Below are 5,387 nucleotides of genomic sequence, written 5' to 3'. Positions count from 1 at the left end.
CTTAATGAAACTGTTTCATGTATTTCTCTAAAATTAATGAAACTGTTTCATGTATTTCTCTAAAATTAATGAAACTGTTTCATGTATTTCTCTAAAAATTAAAATAATGAAGATGATAATATCTATGATTAACACCCTCCATACTAAAAATGATTAATCAACCTCTCATAATTACAAAAAAATGAACAAAATTAAAAATTATGATTGGTTGAATGAGGTTTGCACGGTTTGTACAAATTGAATGGTTTGTATTTGATCGCTCCCCTATATATATATATATATATATATATATATATATATGTTTGTGCAAATAATGTGATGCAAAATATGAATTAGGAAAGCAATAAAAGGGATGAAGCAAGGTACAGTTTGAAATCTTGATGCATGGGTTATCTGAGATGAAAACAGATGGATGTGAAAGAAAGGCAGGGAGAGAGAGAGAGTGGTTGTGGACAAAATAATGAGATGAAATGATGGAGAGAAGAGAAAGATGAAAGGAGTAAGCAGAGGCTAAAGAGATGGGGGGTTGAGACCATACATTGAGGAACAGCTCAGCCTTTAGGGTTTTCTGATATGACCTCCATTTCATTTCATCTCAGTAAATAAAAATTACAGCACACAGTAAGAAGTCTTGTGATGTGATCTTCCATATATTCCTACCAACATCACCCAACCCCCATTTGGCTTCACCCTACATCTATTTTCCTCTTTTTCATCATCATTAATGCTCTCATGTTTTGTACATGTCCATGAAAAACTTTTAGTTTCTGGTTTTTTTTCTTGGGAAATGCGTCGTTAAAGAGATGATTCGTTGTAAAAGTTGGTGGGTAAATTGTTGATGGAAAATTGAAATCAATGACGGACATGGACGGACTTATGTACGTGGTATAGGTGGCATATGTCATTGTATTATTTCTCCATCGAAGGGTAAAAAAATTAGGTTTCGTGAACGGTGCAACCTTATTAATTTGTTGTGTGTCACCGTATGTATTTTGAAACTACATTGAGAACAAGTTTTATTTGGTAGAGTTGGTTTGCAAGGCTTTTATTCCACCCCACACTCAAGTCCGAATCATGTGAGTGTCATTTTCTTAGTCAAACGGTGCCACCGTTTGAAAAAAATTCCGTCTATTTGTTTCTTATAGTCAAAAAGTGTCACCGTTTGAATAAAATTTCCTATATTTTTTCTTATAGTCAAATGAAGCCACCGTTTAAAAAAAAAACTTCTGGGTCCGTCACTGGTGACAGATTACTCAATTATTTTCTAAGTGTTCTGTTGGTAGTTTCTTGAAAAACATCGGATTCGACCAGAACCATTTGTGTTATCTAGGTGATCCGTTGGTAGTCACAGACGGAATTTAGCTGGATGATTTTTGTGGGTAAAGATCATTTGCTTTCACTACAACAAAATTGAATTTATAAGACACCTCCAATCCTTAAGCGTTCCAATAGACCGTTTTATAGGACTTAATTTATATGACCAAAATATAAAATGTCTTATCTAAAAGTGTTGTAATTAGTTTATATGACGCTTTTGGACATCTTAACAAGTTTTTTAGGACATTTTTAATACAAAAATGTTCTATTAGCAACTTTATAGAACACTTTTAAGAAAGTGTCTTATAAACTCAATTTTTATAGGACATTTGTTTATATAATACAGTTTTTTAAATCGTGTCCTATAAAGTTGCTAATTAGACGCTTTATATTAAAAGCATCCTAAAAAACTTATTACAATGTAAAAAAAAACGTCATAAACTTATTAAAACGCCTTTAGATATGACGCTTTATTTTTTTGGTCCTATAAACCAAGTCTTATAAAGAGGTTTATTAGAACACTTAGAAACTCGGAATGGCCTATAAACCCGATTTTTGTTGTAGTGAGATTATACTTGATGTAGGAGAACCGGATATTTAATGGGGGGGTTTTTGCACTTTGGATAAGAAAAAACGAGTTCAAAAGGAAGCATGAGGAGTCACGATGATGTTACGACATTTTCCATCGCACGACTTGCACCGACAACTTATTAAAGCTTCATTTTGGAATTCGTGTAACTAACTGCAGATAAACATAATCAAATACAGAATAAACATATAATTTTAAATTTAAAAAATTTAAATATAATTAGGATAATTATTGAGTTATAACATAATACTTAATTATTATTTTTATAAAAAAAATATATTATTAAACCAAAAATTACTTTCTTATTAAACCCAAATTAAATTATAAAAAAAATTGAATTAAATAAATTACAGAACAAACGAGAATTTTGAAAATAGTAATTTGATACTACCATCGATATATTTTTTTTCAAATTCTTATGATATTTTTAAATTTTATTTAAAAATAAAAACATTATCGTTTTCTCTAAACCACATAAAACTTTATTATATCGACATAAATAAATAACGAAACTAAGCATTAAAATTGAGATATATCTCGATGTATTATGCGAGTATCCTTCCAGTATATTAAAAACTTACAAATAAAACATTAAAAAGTTAATAAGATTCAAATATCGCGTTACAAATTAAAACCATGTATTAGGCCATGGCTACCTTTTTAACGTGGCCTGTCACACAAGCATTGTGCTATGGTGCACGACAGTTGTTGCGACGAGACTTTTAGTAAACTGGTTTAACAAAACCATTTATGCATACATCTTTTCGAGTTAAAACCGTGCTAGAAGAATCTTTTACAGGAATTTAGTAACTTGAAAAATGTACTAAACTTTCATACAAAAAATCGATTCTTAAAACGGGTGAAATTTAACACGATAACGTGCAAGTGAATGGTTGGACATACAGTTTCTTTCTTGGTACTTCAATAAAGTTATGAAATCATATAATTATTAACCTTATAAAATTAACTCAACTGTCACTGTTCGAACCCTGTAAAGTATTGGGATTTTTCTGGCTGTTCTCCAAGACCTTGAGATTAGTCGAGGTGCAAGTAAGTTGACCCGGACACCCACGATTAACAAACAAAATCGTCTGTGAGTGATATAAAGTTGTTGGTATTACAAGAATTGTCGTTCATTTGTAGACCGGTAAATATTTATCACAGGGTATTTTGGTGTGAAACTTGATTCATATCGGTGTTCTAAAAGCACGCTATGGCTCAAGGCTCGTGTACGACGCTACATTAAAGCCTGTTGCAATGATCCAATGCATGGTTTTCGTGGTGCCATATTTGATTGTTCTTAAAATTTTGTGGCTCATAGGGTTAATGGTTGTTGAAGAAACAGGTGTAAGGAAGCTATTTCTGTGTTACTTCCAATCTTCTAAAAGGTTTTTGCAGCAAGGGAACTTGGGGGTTACTGTGCTGAAAGGCTATTCATTTGCTTCACCAACCTGGAAAATATATTCAACGTACAAATGATAAGAAAACTTACACATAAAATAATATATATATATATATATATGTATGTATATATATATATATGTATGTATGTATATATATATATATGTATGTATGTATATATATATATATATATATGTATGTATATATATATATATGTATGTATATATATATATATATGTATGTATGTATGTATGAAGGATATTTTGCAAACCAAGTCATTTATACAAATCGTGAAAACCGTCGATTTTATTGTTTATTTTAATGAAATTTTTTCATTAAATTGTTTCAAATAACTTATTTCAAATAATTGAGGACATTATCATCTTCATTCTATTAATTTAGTCAATAAATTTCATCAAAATGAGAAATAAATGTTGCATCAGGGATCCTTTTCATACGTCAGTTTGAATATTCTGAAGGCCATTGAGAATTTTGCTGCTATTTATTTTCAGGACTCAATGAGATTAGTCAAGATAAGGACAAAATGGTCCCGACAGTACCCATAGATACAAAATAATAATAATAATAACAACAACAATCAAATACGTAAACTTTTATTATCTATTGAGAGTCAATTAATTAGCTGAACAACGTGATAGTGTCATATGTGTAACATGTAAAACTGTATATGGTCTGTGTGTATGTGTGTGTATATATATATATATATATATAGAGAGAGAGAGAGAGAGAGAGATATATATATATATATATATAGAGAGAGAGAGAGAGGATCGATCAAATGCAAACCACTCAATTTGTACAAACCATGCAAAGCACCCTCATAAGTCGATTTCATTGTTTAATCTTATGAAAAAAATTCATGAACTTGTTTCATATAATATTTTTTTTGATGAAGTTGTTTCATATATGGTTTGAAAATGTTTCATATAATACTTAATGAAATTTTAATGAAACTCTTTCATGTATTTCTCTAAAATTAAAATAATAAAGATGATAATATCCATGATTAACACCATACACAATAAAAATGATTAATCAACCTCTTATAATTACAAAAAAAATGAACAAAATGAAAAATTATAATTGGTTGATTGAGATTTGTACAGTTTGTACAAATAACGTGGTTTGCAAAGTAAACCTCATCTCTCCCTCTCTCTCTCTCTCTCTATATATATATATATATATAGAGAGAGAGAGAGAGAGTTTTTCGTGAGACCAAGAGTTTTTCTTGAGACCCGTAAACCAATTTATGTTCATTGATCAACTAATGGTCTAAAGTTGCACGGTGACAATTTTGTGATTATTGAGAAGTCTCGTGACAATTTTGTGATTATGAATGTTCAGATTGTAGATTTAATCCAATGGTTGAGAATTGGTCTTACGAGTCTCACGAAAAACCTTTGGTCTCACATGATCCCAAGTCTATATATATAAAAAATTGTATTTTAATGATAGAGGTTAATGATTTGCATGTGTTCTGATTGCTTAAACCTAGTTCGATCATGATGCTTTACAGCCAGTTTTCCTACCTTTTCGCAAGACATGGATCTTGCTATACATTTTACATATATTAAAAAATGTTACCTACCTTTAATTTGTCATGTTTTACTACCACAACTCTACAACTTCTAATTAAAAGAGTGTTTAAATTCGTAAAGCAATCATTTTTTATTTGTAAAACACTTTTTATGTACACTTACGCATGTATATATATATATATATATAGGGAAGGGTTCAAACGAGAACCCCTGTGATTTACGAGAACGCAAGAACAACCCAATAACCTCATATTGTGATAAAAAAATAAAATTAAAAGATTTTTTAAATTAAAATTAAAATTTAAAAAGATTTAAAAAAAATTAAAACTAAAAGGGTAATAATGGAACATCAAATCTTTTAAACACGATCATTATTATCATTAGTCTTATCAAATCTTTTAAACGGTTACGAAATAGGTTAGGATTGTAGTAGGTGTGATAATCATGTGATATGGGTGTGATAATCATGTGATAGGGGTGTGATAATCACCATTATACATCATTTGGGTTATCGTTTTGGT

Source organism: Cynara cardunculus, assembly GCF_001531365.2.
Source record: "Cynara cardunculus var. scolymus isolate 2C chromosome LG 16, CcrdV1, whole genome shotgun sequence".
NCBI classification, from domain to species: Eukaryota; Viridiplantae; Streptophyta; class Magnoliopsida; order Asterales; family Asteraceae; genus Cynara; species Cynara cardunculus.
Note: the sequence above shows the minus strand (reverse complement) of the source record.